Here is a 19,578-nt window from a genome sequence, read left to right on the forward strand (position 1 = left end):
TGCCCAGACTACGGTCCTGCTCTATCAGGACACACCCCAATTACCCTTAGCCATGCTCCCAATCATGACATTCCCACATCATTTGGCTGCTCTAAACGGAGACCATTCCTTGGAAATTGTAAGGGGGAATTGGGGTATTGTGTATAATGGGACTAATAATTAGACATATTCGCTATTTCTTTACTTATCAGTAAGAATTTGGTTGTTTGTTTTGTAGTTACTAGGACTCAGGATGACATAGGATTGCTATCGATGTGTCCCCCAACTCTGAGCATTCAGTCCTTGTGTCACATCAGACATGGAAATCAATGACTTAAAAATTAATAATTAAATGCAACAGGGTTTTATTTGTAATTAGAGATACACCAATCAGTAACAACATTAAAACCACCTGCCTAATGTTGTGTAGGTCCCCCTTGTGCTGCCAAAACAGCTCTGGAGATGCTCTGACCAGGTCATCTAGCCATCACAATTTGGTCCTTGTCATAGTCACTCAGATCCTTACGCTGGCCCATTTTACCTACTTCCAGCACATTAACTTTAAGAACTGACTGTTCACCTGCTGCCTAATATATCACGCCCCTTGACAGGTCATTGTAATGAGATAATCAATGTTATTCACATCACTTGTCAGTGACTTTAATGTTGTGGCTGATCACTGCAAGTAACAGTGCTGTGCCTTCCAGCAGCCTTTCAGCTCTTATCTGCATTTAATTAATTACCATTCAGGGTCTGTAATTGCATTACGTTTGATTTTCATTTTATACCTGTGTCATGTTAGTATTGTGCTACTTATTGCCAAAGGTAGGGGTAATAAACAACTGGGGTTTAATCCTGCTAGAGTTCAAAATAGCTTCTGACATGTGTAATGTGATCAATGACACTGATAAAAGGGACATTTCTATTTAGTACACCTATCCTGGTGTTGGAATCACTTCTGTTTAAGTAAATCAAATTTAGATAAACCATCCAGGTTTTTGTACTTAAAAAACTGAGGCCTGAGTCAGGTGTATGGACTTAGCAATTCACCTGGACAAGTGATATATCAAAAACAGTAGTACAGAGCATAATAAAGTTTAGAAACGAACAAGGAAAAAATGTGATAAAATTATCAATTTTAAAGATAGAGATACATTGTTATTTAACAAAAAGAACTCAAATACATATAAAATGGAAAATATATATTTAAAAATACCCATGCATAAAATACAAAGGGGTGAATCCTTGAGGTGAATTGAATTATAATGTCACCTAATTTGTTTCAGAGTAGAGAACAGAGTGGATTGCTTTTGGGGACTATTCAGACCTTTTACATTAAGGGGTATATTAACTAAACTGCGAGTTTGAAAAAGTGGAGATGTTGCCTATAGCAACTAATCAGATACTAGTTCTTATTTATTTAGTACATTCTACAAAATGACAGCTAAAATCTGATTGCTTGCTATATGCAACATCTCCACTTTTTCAAACCCGCAGTTTAGTAAATATACCTCTAAGTGTCAGTAGTTTAAGGGTCATGTGTTCGTGTGGTTAAATGCTGACTGGAAACAATGAAAAAAGATGCACCAAGGCTGCCAGGGCTCCTTGGAAATCAATTCAGGGGTTGGGAAAGGGCAAAGAATGGAAAGGGGAGGGGGACGGGACAAGGGGGAGGGAAAGGGGAAAGGACAGTAGGTGAGCACAGGGCAGGGGCATAAGGACTAGGGTCACTAACATGAGTAGCTCAAGGGATCAGCCCCAGGGGAGGTGATGGGAAAGCACCTAGATTGATCAGAAGCTGGTCCTAATGGCCATGTTTAAAAGGAAAGTGTTTTTGTTTTTAATACATAAAGGTCCATTGTGTGTGGAAAACTATCTCCATGTGGGTCTGAATAGAAAAATCAGGAGTCAAAGGGGGTGGAGCAGTAGTCCACATAGATGGGGAGCGGTGTGTGGTGATGTGGGGAAAATAAACATTATACATTCTATACAAGAATTACAGTTACTGCATGAAGTAATATTGTGGATAACCATATAGTAAAATACAGTCAAATGCAATTTATCCACTGCTAGTACCTAAATGAAACAGTGCCCAAAAGATGTCAATGGATAATAATGTGTGGTTCCTAACTTGAGGCAGAGGTCAGCTGAACTTGGTTGTATAAAGACCTAAAAATAAACAGACTTGGAGAACATGCAAGAAAAAAACAATAGAATGGTATCTGATATATCTCAACTGGGCGTTTAGGAAACATACAATCAGTAGTGCCCATAAGCATGGCTAAAACAATAGCAACAATTGAAACTAGGGCATTTCAAAAAGTCTAGGCATAACCTTGAGCAAGATTTTAAATGTTTACTGTGCATTTAAAAAAACTATCTGTAAACAAGTGTCTGGAACCAAAAGCCTGCCTTAGAAACAGGGGACAGGTCAACCAGAACTGAAGGGAGTCCAGGAATGTAACTAGGAATCCCCAATCAGGGCACATGAGACAAGGGTGTGAAGGTCATCAAGGGCTCATGTGTATAGAGGCGGCTTGGTTTTGGAGAGGGCCGGATGCCAAACAGGTTTCAGGCTTTTGAGTAAAAGTATCTTGTCCAACATCTGCTGAGTGGTTTCTACACGTGGTTGCTTGATGCTGGATGTTCAACTTCTTGAGCATGTGGAGGGCTTCATCTGGGGTTATAGCAAACAACACTTGGCCCTCGACTTGGAGAAGGGGAAACCTCACTGTGAGGAACTCAGAATGCAGGGACACAATATTAGAAATCATATGCAGCTGCTATGAACATTATGCTGTTGAAGACTTGCGCACCAATATACATGTAATCGTTAAAGTATGACAATGGTGCCTATAAAAATGTGCAGGCCAGACCTTTGTCAGTGTGGGTGATCTAGTGATAAAACTGTAAGTTTGGAGTTGCAGATTGAAGAGGTCATACTCTGATCTGAGGATTATCAACATCTGGGAGCAACGGGTAACGTTGTCTGGGATTGGCTATCATGTTATTATATTGGACTTTGCCATAGTGCTACCATCCTAGGTCTTTGTCTTATCACTTGCTGGACTACTGTTACCTACTAAGTAAAGAGAATATTCCCTGTTAAAGAATGCTGCCATTTCAATGCCACACATTGTTACTTAATAAAGTACCATTCTATCTTCATCTGTCATCAGCTTGAGTGATCTAAGAAACCCCATATCCTCACAACTACCTATATTTTATTTTGATATAGCATAACGTTTGTGTTACATCCTTAATTTCTCACAGTTTAAGCTGTTTTTAGGGGTGCTACTTGAAAATTTAGCAGTTTTGCCCCGACTAGTGTAACTTCAGAGCACGTCTTCACCTCTCAGAATATTTTCCTTGCCTTGTAAATATTGTAAATGCAGGTGTTGGAGTCTTTAGGTCGGAGGCAGATGACTTGGATCTAGCTGACAAAAGAGTTGTAGAAGGTAATCTTCCAGTTGGGGGCCTTTGATTGTCTCAGAAATATTGCAAATCCTAAGATTGTTTAGCCTGCCCTGGTATTCTGCGTTCTCTAGTTTATCGTCTAAGAGGTGGAGTTTGCTCCGCAATTAGGCAGATTCTTCTTCAGAGGTCTGTTGGAACTGAATTATTTCCTCCTGCTTTTTCTCAAGTCCATCAACCAGGTTCCCCATGGTGGTAACTTTTGTTGAGAGACCCAACCCCACTTTAGCTATTTCGTTTTTAATAGTTTGCTCCATATTTTTATTTTCTCAAATATAGCGGCAATGTTGGATTTAATAGGTGGAGCGGAAGGGTCTGCCTCTCTAAGTCTACCTCAGAGTTGCTCCCTGGATTTGAAGCCGGGAAGATGTTTTGAGATGGAGCAGATTGGTCTAATCTAAGGTATTTTACTAGCAGATGTGAGCTATTTTTTTTTTTTTGCCATTTGGACATTGTTACAGGTTACAGAGAGAAAATTGGGAGGAAGGAACAGGCTGTTTAACAGGTAATGCTCCAGAAGTAGATATTTCATACACTGGACTGATAAAAAAACGTTTAAGTCATAGTTGAGAAATCACAGGATTGCTGCGGAAAAATCCTGTGGGGCCCTCTTCTTAGTTAATTTAAGGTTATATAGAGGGGATCTGGTAACTTTGACAAGATGCTATATCAAACACTGACAGCAGGTGTCAGCAGAGATCTGGGATACGGATGGAGGAGTACTGTGAGGGGTAAAGCCAACAGAATATGTAAAGTCCAACGATTTCCTGATTTTGGCAGCGCTGATTTTGGCAGCGCTATTTGGACTAACCACAGGGTGGTAGCAAAAATCCATTCTCACTCACACACACCCTGGATTAACTGATAATAAGAGTTAATGGCAGATATTTTAAAGGCTCTCTGTAGGAGTAATTCCCTGCTGTCTATGGATTACAGTCGTTGAACTGTTATGCACAGATACCTGTTTTATCAGGTAGCAGGAGATGTCTGTGGCTTATGAGATATGCAATACAGATACAGAGATAGCTTTCATTCTCTTTTCCCCCTGCTAGGCTTAGAATATGGAATGTATCTTGTTTTTCAGATATTCTGGGAACTGAAAGTGCTTCTTACTGCAGACTTGTTTCCAGCTATAGCAGGGTCGTGTGATCTGGGGTTTGTCACTTTCCTTACTGAATACTTATTGACATGTATAGTAAGACAGGGGATTTTGGAGCTGTCAGTGTTCCTTATTTCACAATTATTACCAGCAGTAGGAAGTCTGGTGACCCAGAGGGAAGTGACTGAGGTTGCAGAGGCAGACAAGGAGCTCTGATTTGTGCCCCGGGTACCATCAGAATGTCTCCTGACTCTTAATGCTTGCTGGCAAGCCTTCTACTGCAGGTGTGAGGTGGTCAGCCACAGTGGGTTTTTTCCTGTTAGATTACAGTCCAGGTCTGGAGCTGTGAGACCTGCAGTATGTGGTAGGTCATGGGTCTCAGGCATTGTTCGACCCCAGAAAGGGGTCCTTCAACTTCTCAGTCTGTTAGGAGAGTAGGTCCATTCCAGGATTGTAACTTTGAGTAGGGGAATCTCAGATGTTTGCAGATTGTATTCCAAAGATTTAATGAGCTCTGTAGAAATGCTACCAATCACTATGGCTGTCAGGCCACACCCCGAGGGCCTCATCTTTCAATAATGTCAGCATCATGTCCACCTTTAAGGGTTTAGTACTAATCGTCTTTGGGCATATCTATAAAATATTATTATTATTATTATTATCCTTTATATATTAGGCGCTGTGGAGAGATCCCCCGCGGATGTGGTGCCCGTGACGAGGGCGAAGAAGGAAGAAGAAGGAAGCTCCTCACCGTTTTGGCGTTCCAGCAGTGAGTATTCTTCTTCTTTCCTTGCAGGTCCCGGTGGCCGCGGGCAAGTGAGCCAATCAGTGCTTACTCCCCACTGCTGGCCAATCAGTGGCCGTACAGGCGTGCCAATCCTGACTTGCCTCTGGCCATTTGAACTTTTGGCGTCGTTGCGAGCCAATCAGGGCTTGACACACATAGTAAACAGGACTCAATAAACTAGAACGTTGAGCTGTAATGTAATATACAGTTCTGACCATGTAGTAGGATGCACAGCAACAACCACGGAATGAAGACAGGTCAGGCACTCATGTCTCCTTCATACCATTGATACATTTATTTGATACATTTTATTAATGAACCTCATTGATTAAATGAAGTTCATTCATACCTCATGTGCGGCCTCTATGCAAATAGCCAATCAGAGCATCTTTCTCAAGCTCTAGCCAATCTGATTGGTTACAACTAGACAGGCCCCAGCCGGTCATTTGAATTGACCCTAGAAGCAAATTATGTGTCGTACAGCAGGGTGTTTTATTTGTAACTATTAAATTGCCAGAGAAGAAAGGAAAAAAGGAAGAAAAGAAGAGAATAATATGGGAAAGAAGAAGAAGAAAGGTAGAATGAAGAAGATACCAAAGGATTTAGGAATATGATAAATAGAAAAAGGATTGTACATGACTTTATTTAAAATAAAGAAATTTTAATACGATATGTGGGATTTCATTTTAGTTCTTTACTAAGTGACACTATAGATCCCAGATGGTCTTGAAAGCCATGACATGCTGTTGCTTGTAGTTCTACAATTGGCAGATGGGATTTTTTTTTGTAGTTGTTTACAATGTGGCACTATAGGTCCCAAACATATTTGGAAGCCAGTGGATGCTGGTGCTTGTAGTTCTACAAGTGCCAGCCTACCCAAGCAGTTTATGGCTTCCAGGGCTTACTGGAACCAGTAGTGCCACAAATTGAAATACTATTTTTTTTACATTTTAAGATTGTTACATCAACACCCACTGACCAGTGAGTTTCCCTGTCATAGAGGGACCAGACCAGTCTGTCATAGCCTGGTATTGACTACGGTTTTATGGGGGGGGTCTCATGTTGTTCAACCCCCCACATTAGCTGTGACCAGCCTAGACTATGACCATTGTTGCCGAGGTTCATTTTTGGGGAAGTTATGGCTGAATTCATATTTATTTACATTCTATTTGTTTAATAGAATAGAATTAAACATTTAAACACTATTCATCATTATCAAATTGATAATGATAACTGGCATATATAGTATGCGGCCACAATATATGCTTAATATATTCCATTACACGATTTGAGTTGCACGTAACTCAAAATAACCAAGTAATAGAGCAATTTTCCAGCCAACATTTTACATGAACGTTCAGGCCGCAAATTGTGCTCAACTGTAAATGGAGACTCCATTATGTGTTTGTGTTACTTTGTTTATTGTGTTATCAGCACAATAGTCATGTGAACAACCTGTAGTGTATACACAACTTAACTTTTATATAATCAAACATATTATTGGATGTGCCAGGTTTTGCAATTTGCTACAACTCCAATACCCAATTGCCTAAATTCTAAACATTGTGATGCTACATGTTTAAAAGTAATTTTAGTTGGAATAAGATTAAGATGACTGATACACTGACATACTGAATATGACTCACTTTACACATCAAACAAAGATTGCAACAGAAGGAATAAAAGTAAATATGAGACAATAAAAATAAAGATAATTTAAATATAGATACAACAGAGTTCCCACTTTCTACTTACACATTATTTATACAGTATGAAAATGCTTAAAATTACGAATAATGTAAAGAATGCTAGATGGTAACTTTTACATTTATGTACATGTTTATTCCATCAGTACGGTATTATATCAAATTAGTAATCAAGTAGAAAATGGTTTCTTGTAATAAAAAGCATACTTGCCTACTCTCCCGGAATTTCTGGAAGGCTCCTGAATTTCAGGGAGTCCTCACAGATTCCTGAAAGAGTAGGCAACCTACCGGACACTTGTAGAGGCGAGGCTTAATGATACGATTGCACCATTAAGCCCTGCCCCCTGCCATTCAATGCCGCAGATGTTGTTTTTTTTTCATAATATGGGCGGGGCTATGGTGATGCGAAGGAATCGCTACGTCCCCCTACAAATGTCACATAACTTATCCTCTGGGGATCTCCCAGAGGACAGGTCTTAAAAGTTGACAATTATGATATAAAGTATGTTATTTTACAACTGCCTGTTATTGTTATGTAATAAGATACCAATTATTGTTTAATACTTTTTTATGCTTTAGTATTATATAACGAATGTTTTATCATCCACTTAATGTGGTTACATTTCAAAAAATGTTTTTATGCATTTAGGACAGTATTTATTCTATCTCCAGACATAGACGGTTGCTTTCAGAGTATGGATTTATATGCATTAGAATTTGTATTTACTTTTGTATTGTCTTGACCACCGTCAATTCGATAAGGTTTTGCTGGAGGAGTCTCCTGTTTTTCATCTAATAAACAGCTAGTAAACAATATGTGGGTAAGAGTGTTTCCACAAGTACTTCAATAAGGTAAAAGCACAGAAGTAGAAGATAAGATCAGAAAGGAATAAAATATACTTTAGAGTGCTTTAATGATGCTTTCAAGGGATAAAGCCTAAGAAGCAGGGTTTTAAGAGTTTAAGATCTATTGATAGGACTACAGCTTTGGGTAAAGTGTCTCACAAGGGTTAGGAGAGTAATATACAAGAAAAAGGAGATAATAAAAGAGATAACAAAGATATATGTACCATGTACTATATATTATATTGTATATTGTATATTGTTCTTTGAGCCAATAAAACAAAGTACCGGTGGAAGTTCACAATCAAATGTTAACTCTAAAGCCTTTAATTTTCTTTGGAAGAGTAAATATAACCCTTATTCCATATAACTAGCATGACTTTTTTTTATAGTAGTTTTAGTGCGGTACTGTTTGTCTGCTTGCTTCATTTTAGGAGCTGAAGTTGTTTTCTAGGTGCAGGTACTTGAGCCATGTGTAATCATGTAGCTCTCTCACTTTGTTTTGCAGGTATATTGTATAAGGCAAAATAATTCTTTGTATGTTAAGTTATACTTTTCGTTGTTAACTTCAATAAATTCTTCTATGGGGTCTTCCAATAAACACTTCACTGTGTGATTTTCTATCCACCTTGTCACACAGGGTAAATTCCTTTATTTTAGGTAATCACGATGGTCATCTCTTCTGTCATCTTATTTCACTTTCTTTTTCTCTTTCTGTTTACATAGCACATTTAGATAAATTATTCATATTCAATATACTGAATAATATCTATTTATTTTTATATTTCATATAATAGACATGATAAGGTTTAACTGTACTGTTTAGTTTTAGCCTGTATTTTCTCTGCAGAGTATTCAACCAAACCTCAATTACACCAGTAAAATACAGCTAAAGGGTACTGACATGGTTCAATAATGCTCAAACGGCAAAACAAGCAAAATAAGTTATTTCACTTCACCTTTCCAGTGACATAACGGGCTGTGCACCAGTGTGTGAATCACCAACCTTTACAGAGCATTCTTATTACATATTAGACTGCAAGCATGTCATTCAGAATCCTGCTTCCATATTTGTCATGCAATGCAGAGAAGACTGTGAAAGAGCATGGTGGACAGAATGTTAAGTACATCCATTACATGTATTTCAGGTATGAAATGTAAAACACAAGCTTTGATGTAGACAGGGTACTCCTGGGAGCCGGTAGTGTCTTCTAAGTGGTTCTGGACCCAGCTACTTGTGGGTTCACGTAAGGCAAAGGAAACCATCATGAGATGTGTGAGTGAAGGCCACATTTTACCAATACAGGGAATAACGGATTAATCAAACAAAAATATAACTACTTTATTCATAAACAGTACAATTTATGTATCTCTCAGATTGGCCTTATTTTCCTACTTTACAAATATAATGTTGAATCTTTGCTCTTATTAACAGCAGCAGTTGAATCATTCTACTACCCTGTAGATCTCCATGTTTGGCAATTAAGCCACAGCATCTGTCTGGTCCACTTGAAGTTCCAGAAGACCTAACTAAATCCCAGGACCCCAATTTAGAGGTTGATATATCATATATTTGACTTTAGCCGTAGGAACAGATATTTCCATGTGGATAGACTATGGATGTCCTTCACAAAGCCATCCAACATCAAACTCTTCCTCTGGACATCCACCCAGTATGAGAACTGTCCCAACTAGTTCCATTTGGCAGATAGTAGGCCATTCTCAAGAAAGCAAGCAAACCAACAAAAGAGCTATTCATCCATTTCTCATTATCTTGGACTACATTTATGGAACTGATTTTAATTTCATATTACTCCATCAGTCAACACTGCTGGGTTTTTACTGTTGGATGTACCAGATATCGGAACTAAAACAACTTCACTCAATGGCTCCATTGGAGCTTACAGTCTAAATTCCCTAATATACACAAATACAGACAGAACGAGAGATACTAGTGTCTATTTGATAGCAACCAATTAACCTACTAGTATGTTTTTGGTTTTTGGTGTATTGAATAGTTGGCATACTTGCTGTTTTAACATACCTCAAGTCATTAGCATCATTCCCCCATAATAATACTCAATTATTACTCATCTAGTTCACCCTAGCTTGCTATTCCTTATTTCATTCCTCTCCCCCAGCCTCATTTCTTTACACCTTAACTTCCTGTTTTCATCACTCTCTTATTTCATGACATTATTTACTCAAATGATTTAAACCTATTCATTTATTTTCTTCACCAGCCAACCCAATTTATTTTGACCTCAGCTAATTACTACATAATACCAACTCTATTACATCTGAGATCTGTTGGTTGTTTCGATGAGTATCTTCTTGGCAGAGTTAGACTGACCAACCGGGGTAACCCTGGTGAGCCCCACTGCCTGAGGGCCATGATCCCTTTCCTCAGGGGTGGAGTCATAAACATGCACTATAGTTGTAGTTGCAACCAAACTCTGTGCAGGACCACCAAGGGGTGTGGCCACATAAGGTTGTGGGCGTGGTCAACATGGGCATGGCTGCACTTCTCCGTTCATTTTTCCTCGCACCCCATAGAGGTGCAAGGAAAAATGGGAGGAGATTTCTGTCAAATCTCCGCCACAAAGTGTCTCGCGGACGTTCTGGAGACAGTTTGCAGCTAATTGAATTCCCCCATTATGTATTAAAATGGTGTTACTGTCACAACCTGAAACTGGGTTCTTGCATGGATCCTGGTAAGCTTGGAGCTGTTGGAAAAATGTAAATATGGAAAAGCAAGCAATAAGTGAACACCGTACATAACACAGATCATGCAGTATATAATACATACATTATAATAAAATATTACTTTTATCACACCCTCCCCAGCCATATCACGCCACCCCTCAGCTACATCACGCCACTCCTCAACTATATTACGCATCACAACACCCCATGCCACATCACCTATGACATCACCCCCAGACACACCGTGTCACCCCCTCAGTTACATCACCCATAATGCCACTGACTAGACATATCACACCACCCCTCAGCTACATCACGCCACTCCTCAACTACATTACGCATCACAACACCCCATGCCACATCACCCCCCAGACACACCGTGTCACCCCTTCAGTTACATCACCCATCACGCCACTGACTAGACATATCACACCACCCCTCAGCTACATCACCCCTCATGCCACACCTCAGCTACATCACCCATCACCTCACCCCCCCAGACACACCACATCACCCCCCCAGAAACATCACACACGCGCATAATGCCATATACATACACACGCAAACAATGCCATATACATACATGCACAATGCCATATACATACACACAATGCCATATACATACACATACATAATGCCATATACACATTCAAAATGTCACACATACATAATTCCATACACATACATACTGCCATACACACACAATTCCACATATATAATCAAAGTCAGGCTATAACACCCCCACCCCCCAGTCATGCATACATTATAATAAAATATTACATTTACCACACCCTCCCCAGCCACATCACCCATCCCTCAAATACATCATGACACCCCTCAACTACATCACGCATCATGCCACCCCGTGCCACATCACATCACTCCCCAGACACACCAGGTCACCCCCAGACACATAATGCCACCCCCAGACCCTTGTACTCACCTCATCTTCAGAGGCTGATAGGTCAGCGGCCGTGCTTTGAAATGACAGGTCCAGTTCCCCTGGCATGCCCGGGCCCCTGTAATTAGTACCTGCCCCCCCTCTCTGTGCCCCTGGCTCTGTACCCCCCTGTCTTTGTGCCCCAATTCACCTAAGGGAGTTCTGTTGCCCACAAACCCCCTAGCAATTGAAACATAGTACAACCATTGCAATGACTAGCTGCACAGGTTCAGTGTCACTGTCCATGCAGAGTTCTGTGGGAACTCTGCATCAAGTAAGGAGTCTGAATATGAGGAGCCCGAATATGACAGAGCACAGCTGGACCAGAACACAGCTCAGTGCCCAAATTCCCCCTCACCAATGACTGGCTGGAGCAGACAGCACATATGAGGAAAGATGAGTGGCTGTCACTAGTCAGTAAACTACTAAAGAGATAGCTCCACTTTCAGACTGAGATTCTTAAGGTCTGCTGGGAGACTGATTTTTGTTGAACCAGAGTTACATTAACTATATGTAATATATCAGGCTTGGCCAACCTGTGGCTCTCCAGGTGTTGTGAACCTACAAGTCCCAACATGCTTTGCCAGCCATCGGCTGGCTATGTACTGGCAAAGCATGCTGGGGCTCGCAGGCACAGGTTGTCTAGGCCTGTAATGTATGAATAAGGTATGTAAATAAATTAAGTACCCTGAATGGCCTGCGGTGCATGCCCAATAAATACCTCATTAAATGAAGCTTTGGTATATGGGGGGGATAGTAATTATAGCCAAGATATTTGTACTGTTGGCTGTATCTGAAGAAAAACCCAACGACTTATTATTAGAAGTAAAAAAATCAAATAGTGATTTGTGTCCTGGATAGAGAGGAGGAGCCACTGACATGTTCCAATAATCTGGTAGAGCTCCCTAGGAGAACAGTATGTGTAACTCTCTATAAAACCTGTTCATAGAGATACAGATTGGTAGATGGGTTATCTGCACTTCCCAATGTGAAGTGCTATGGTTGCAGTCAAGTAAGGAATAGAAAGAAACGGGAGTGGGGTTCCAACTCTCTGATTATTAAATATATAGGAGAAATTGTATTCCCAGGTGCAAATTTCAGTATATAGGACTGAATGATTGTATTATCAAAATCCATTTCAGCATTCACCAGTCTGCATGTGCGAATACCTGACTGTGGCCACGGCCTACTGAACTATTGACGGCCTACGGACGTCATCGCCAACAGCTGAAAAAATAGCCACCATTGTCTGTGCGGGAAGGGGCATCAGAGGACTGGGACTCCAGGCACACCACCTACGGGGGTAAGTGTTCATACCACTCCACCCCGTTGCCAACCCTCGGGAACAATGCCGCTTTATGAATCAGACTTCTACATGGTGATGGAATACCCTAATAGACACTGCAAAAATGCGGACACATGTGCAGTCCTCCATCCTCCATCCATGTGACTTTTACATCACATCCCAGTGTTCTGGTTTGAAACTGAGATTCAGAACTTTATCTTTATTCTAAGAGGAATTTGTTCTTTGTTCCATTAAGGAGTTCAGTTCCGAAGCCCTCATGGAGGTGGGACGCTCAAACAAAGGACATTATTCTATTATCTGTGGCTAAGAAAAACACAAACACACTAAATTATAAACTATTAACTATTAAGACTCTTTCAGAATTTGGCATTAACATGCCAGAAACATTTCTGTGTGTGTTTTTTGCAACACATTATACTGTATTTCTGTTTTGTTCACTATTGTGTATTTTATGCATCTTGATGCAAGGTAATTAGCCTATTTGTCATTTATCATTGCGTTACTACTAGTTTATCATTGTTATTCAGTGCTCTGATCTATTGTTGAATTAAACCTGCAACAATTATTTGCAGTTTATTCTGCACTCTTGACAACCTTATCACAGGTTTATCACAATTACCGCATTTGATAATACAATTACTCAGTCCTATATACTGAAATTTGCACCTGGGAACCTTGCAGCTTATTGAATCTAACCCTAATCGGGATCAGCCGGTTTTCATGTCTTGTGACCTCCTCTGTACACTGCAGGGAAGTCACACAGCACAACCACTCAGAGAAGGAAGAGAGAGTGCAGTACATTCTGCATCATGTGTTCTCCCTCCTTTCTCTATGGGTTTTCATTGTGCAGGTAAGTGTTGCTACACATGTGGGGAGATTTGTATTAAGTGGGGAGATCTGAGTGGCATGTGGTGGTTTAGTTTTGGAGTACGTGTGGGATCTAAAAGTTTGTGGGGCTACTTTGGAGCAAGTTTCAAGCCTGAGGATCATGTTGTGAAATTTTGTAACAAGTGGGGCATGGGGGTGCATTTTGGGATGGGTGATATGGGGGCTCACAGGTTGTTTTGTTCTTTAAATTAAGGGTAATATGCAGCCATTTTGAAGGATGGAGGACCGCACATGTTTCCCTTAAAGTATATCTGAAATAACCTCAAATGGCTGGCCACGCCTCTCTGGTAGCTTGCCACACCCCCTCTGGTTGCTGTGCCACTGCAATGGGCCTCTGTTTTTGCATTACCCCAGTTGGCTATTAATGACCCAGTCTAACATTGCTTCTTGGTGCTTTGGGCCTTAGCAGCTTCACTGCATAAGCACAGAACCTCAGTCATTTAAAACAACTGTGACAGCCGTACTTATATCCTGCTCTCAATCACAGGCCACAATTGCAGACTGCTATGAACCACAATTGCACACAACTAGACTACAGTAACACTTCCTACGCCAGGTGATGAAATTGAGGAAGATGAAATAGTCTAGTCAATAATAACTGACGCTCTATAAATCATAACACGTTTTGCAGGTTAATGCATGTTGTTTATTTATTCGTCTATCAGCTGTAACAACCTAGTTTTCTTTCTTGTGTGCCAATATTTCAGGAATGAGGTCATATATTTTTATATGGAATTTTTACACTGTCATTATAAAAACTGGTTGGTTTCAAGGGAGTCTTCCATAAACAGAAACATAGGTTGCTATGGTGAGATAGGAGCTCTCTTATAATTACTTTACATTTAAAGCAGGAAATACAAATGTGACAGTAAATCCTAATACAATATCAGATTAAGCACATTTTCAAGCCTTTAAAAACTTTAGCAATGTAACAATTAATCTTAAAAAGAAAATCGCTAGTGTTATGTAAAAAATGGGCATTTATATTCTACAGTACATTGTTTCACAATGCTTAGTAAAAAGTTTAATTTATTAAAAAATAAGGTGTATTTATTAAACCACTGACTTTTCTGGCAGAAAAGTTATATTTCATAGTTAGAGAGAAAGTAAAACTACTATTTCATATTAGCATACTGTATATCAAAGGTTGTTTATAAATGGGCTGAATAATATGCCTGAAATTATTTGTTTATATTCAACTTAATAAGTACAGTAGAGTTCCAAGGTGAAATTCTGTGGACAGCCTAACATAGGTTCAAAATTAGACAAAGATTTTTTAGTACCCTCAGGTAAACAAAACAAATGGAACTCACAGCACAATTTGACCTCCCCAGACAATGAGAGACTGATTGAGGCAGAGCTGCAACCTTTTACAGAGACCACTCAGGTGCAGCTCCTAATTAGCCAGAAGACCCGGACTGGGCCTTATGTATGGAGCCCACCCAACTCTCTCCATACAAAACACCAGGGATCCTTGCCAGTTTTTCTTGAAGCTGAGAAACAAATTTTTTAGAAGCTTTTTCTCATACAGAAACAATCTCCCTAATGTTTTAAAATACAGATGACAGGAATCTAGGACTTATGTACCTGCCATTCACTTCTTTCCTATATATATATATATATATATATATATATATATATATATATATATATATATGATCTTCAAGTTATTAGCTATCAATGATGTGGATGTAACAATCAATATTTTAAACATAATTAGCAACTTATCAGCTCTTCCAACACATCCATGAGGTGGCTGTAGTCCCTAACCCCCCTAAAACCTGTCCAGTATCCAGCTGGACCAGCTCACATAGGTTTAATTCCAATCGGTGCAGAGGTGTCCCATAGATTGTAAGCTTGTGAGCAGGACCCTCTTACAGCTCTGCATGTATTACTCAGTATTGTTTTATTACTGTTTGTTATGAATTGAAAAGCGGTATGGAATCTGCTGGTGCTATATAAATAAATGTTGATGATGTTGATGATGATGATTAGGTGTCCGGATGCATAACCGGACAGACAAACAAACCATCTATTCCAATCCATCTAGTGGAAGGCCAAGAACAGGTTCCCTGGGTAAAAGTTCTGCCCAGCGTACACAAAAGGGAGATTCAACTGGGACCCTAATCTCCCTAAAACCGGACCATTATCCAACTGGACCACTTCGTGTTGGCTTCATCCCAATCAGTGCAGGGGTGTCTGAGTGCATAACCGGACAGACAAACAAGCAAACAAACAAACAAACAGAGCAATTAAGTTTCTATATAACATGTCATCCAATTCCTTCCAGTAGAAGCCCAAAACAGGCTCCCTGGGTGAAAGTTCTGGCCAGAATACACCAATGAGAGGTCCAACCGGGATCTCAGCCTCCTAGTATGTCTTCTGGGATCCAATGTTACCAGTCTGTGAATTTTTCATCCAAATCCATCCAGTGGAAGGCTCATACAAGGCTCCACTGGACCCTAACCCCCCTTAAACCTGAACAGGACCCAACTGGACCACCTTGCGTTAGTTTCATCTCAATCGGCTGTCCGAATGCAAAACTGGATAAACAAACAAACCAAATCCATCCAGTGGAAAGCCCATAACAGACTCCCCATGTCAAAGTTCTGCCAGTGTACACCAACAAGAGGTCCGAATATGACCTTAACACCGTAGTATGCCTTCTTGGATCCAATGTTACCAGTCTGTGAAGTTTTCCTCCAAATTAATCCAGTGGTAGGCTCAGAACAGACTCCCCGGGTCAAAGTTCTGCCCAGCATACACCAACGGGAGGTCCGATTGGCACCCTAATCCCCCTAAAACCTGGCCAGGATCCAACTGGCAAAAGGAAAAGTAACTGTTGCACCAGATTAATTGAAAAACATTTTCAAAATTTATACCAGATGCTCCTTTTTAGATTGATACATTTATTTAATATTCATTATCTACCCTCAGAAGGTGCTACCAAAATTCACAGAATGATATGTACAAAGATACAGAGAAAAGTATGTATTCAAAAACTGTGCACATATCTGGAGAATACTTGTAATTTACATTGTTTAGATTAGTGACACATTTGTATAAGAGTTCCATATACCCAGAATCGGATTAAAAATAATATCTTTATTAATAATTCAAAAACATTAAAACCATTTTAGCAGTGAAATCGTAATTAAAAGTATGATTTCATTAAAAGATAGACAAACTAGGAACTCAAATCGATCTATATAATAATAATAATAATAATATTAATAATATCCCTTATTGTATTATTCATTCATGCTTGTCCTTTTAATTTGTATCTTCAACAAACATATTTATAATTATGTAAAGATTCATGTTGAAAATAAAAAAAGTTAATACTTGTAAAGTTATAGATTATGTTGCTACCCAGATTAAATGGCGCAAAATACATAGTTGATTTTGTAACTATAATTTCAGCAACATAGCATAAACTAACTTGTAGCCATAGCTAGATCTGTGTTCACTAATTATTTGAGAACATGTTTAAATGACTGATGTCTATAAACTGTTCATATACACAGGAAAGCAGTTATAGAGATTGGTATAATCATAAACATTGATCTTGAAAAAATAGCTTATTGTTTATAGATAGCTATATTACTATATAAATTTTGTGGCTGTATAAAAGTGTATTAGAAATTCACTGCGCTTCTACATCGGATGCTTGTACAAACTCTGATTAATTTGATTGTGGAAAGAATGTGTTAAAATAGTCTGATTGCTATAAACCACATTTGGTGATTAGACAGAAACATCCTTCATGACATCTCTACGTGAATGGTTATATATAGACATCCTCCGTTAGTAACATGTCTGCACGAAGTGTTTTTTAATAACAGGTACTATCAGTATTAGTCAGCTCAATCAATCCTTTTAATTAATACATTTTAATTACTGAACTTATATAAAACTACATTTAATTGTTCTGACCTCACCGTTAGAAATACATTTTGTATATACATTTGCTTGCTCTTAAGATGATGTTGGTGGTGAGTTTCAATTGAATTTATTATGATGGTATATTAGACTTGGTCTAATTGTTATGACTTTATAATTACAGACCCATTTTCTAGCTATACTCATTCATTCATAAAATAAAGCTGGTAACAAATATGTTAAATTACTGTAACCGTATATTGAGGCTTGATCTAACTATTGTAGCCTCACGGTCATAAGCACATTTTGTTACTGGGCTTGCTACTTTCTAGATCACAGTTAATAATAAACTCTAGTAATTTGGATTTTGTTGATGTTATATGGAGCTTGGTCTAGCTTATGTAGCTTTGCAGAAGTCACCATATTTTGTAGCTGAGCTTGCTCATTTTAAATTCAATATTGCAGCGTGAAAAAGCCCTGCTATAAAAGATGCTGAAAGTATGATTTTTGTATATATTATTTGGGGATGGTAGTTCCTAGTGTGAAAGGCCAATGCGCGTTTTGCTGTCAAGCTTTGTCAAGGCAAACCATTTCAGGAGGTGAGTTGGGTTTTAAATCTCCTCTAACCAATCATTTACCATGGTAGTAATAAGGGTCAGTTAAGTAGTAGATTTGTTAGTCATTCAGTTACATTCTATTTATCCCTATATATTAAGAAATAAAGGGGAAAAGGGGAAAAATAATTATTCAACTTTAATTAGAGTTATGTTTCACCTTAATTGTTCTAGAATTAGATTAAGGTATTGGTTTTAATTATTATATATCTGTTATTCAATTTTCCAGGATTTTCCCAGAATCACCGGATTGATCTGATCAGCTTGTGCTTAAGGTTAATGTTTCTTTCATTTTAAATTTTTCTTTTGTTTTATATTATGTTTTTTTTATTATTGTATTATTGTATTTTGTCTCTATGTAATGAATGAAATTACATTTATACTTTTTTCATGAACAATGAATAGTACCTATGTATTAGTTACATATTATTTATTATTGCTAGAACAATGTCTTGTAATTTACAATTGCTTATTAGAGTGTGTTACCAAAAGTAATAATTGTTAACATTTCTGTTTATTTCAGGTTCCAAGATTCCAAATAATGTCAAAATACGTCAAAAAAAATCCTCAAAGTGAGGAGGTCAACATCAGGAAAACAATCTCATCAAGAATTAAAAATCCTCCTTTCTCTCTCCAAGTACAAACAAACCAACTCCCCTACTCCAGTCGTTTTAACGAATCAAAGAACTTTTGTAACGATTTTTACAAATTTAACAATTTTTTACAATATCATTCAATATTCCCAGTTGTATATATCTTCAAAAGTAATGAGGGCTGATATGTTTATAAACCTCCTGCAATGTCCATTCAATAATAATTTTGAATGTATATAAATCCCCATTTGAACCATATTAACTATAGTGTAACTGACAGTACGTATTACAAGGCTGAAAAAGGTGTATATAAATTTAAGTATGTGTTAAATACAATATATGGATATATGTGTGAAATAAAAATTTACGGATGGTTTAAGATAAAGGATAAAGGTGGTTTCCGCGCTCCCTATAGTAGAAAATGTGGTAAGGATTGCTGCCTGGGGACGGGGAGTAAAGGGAAGTTCCAGCCGTTGATAGGACACACTGAAGAATAAATAAAGCAATCACCCCTTGGCGCACAGATACAGTGAATAAATGTACAGGTATACAGAGAGACACTGAAATATGCAAAAAATGTGATGAAGCAATATTTATTGCTCGTAAACAAACAAGCCGTTGTTGGAGTCATGCAGTAAGTCGTATGCACGACAATAAACACAATATAAGTATATGATAAACACTGAACATGTAAAGCTTCAGACAAGGCAATATTTGTTGTTAATAAGTGTAGCAAGCCGTTGCAAATGGCGAGTGGTATG

General features: G+C 38.6%; 1 long non-coding RNA gene across 1 annotated transcript; it reads left to right on the top strand.

The window, feature by feature from the left end:
• Window positions 1–4,753: 4,753 nt before the first annotated feature.
• On the top strand, window positions 4,754–19,203 carry LOC142097043 (uncharacterized). The gene is made up of 5 exons (XR_012678098.1): window positions 4,754–4,836; window positions 5,229–5,321; window positions 12,677–12,837; window positions 18,454–18,499; window positions 18,748–19,203. It is a non-coding gene; the product is annotated as an uncharacterized LOC142097043 (long non-coding RNA).
• Window positions 19,204–19,578: the final 375 nt, after the last annotated feature.

Source organism: Mixophyes fleayi, chromosome 7 (genome assembly GCF_038048845.1).
Source record: "Mixophyes fleayi isolate aMixFle1 chromosome 7, aMixFle1.hap1, whole genome shotgun sequence".
Taxonomy (NCBI): domain Eukaryota; kingdom Metazoa; phylum Chordata; class Amphibia; order Anura; family Limnodynastidae; genus Mixophyes; species Mixophyes fleayi.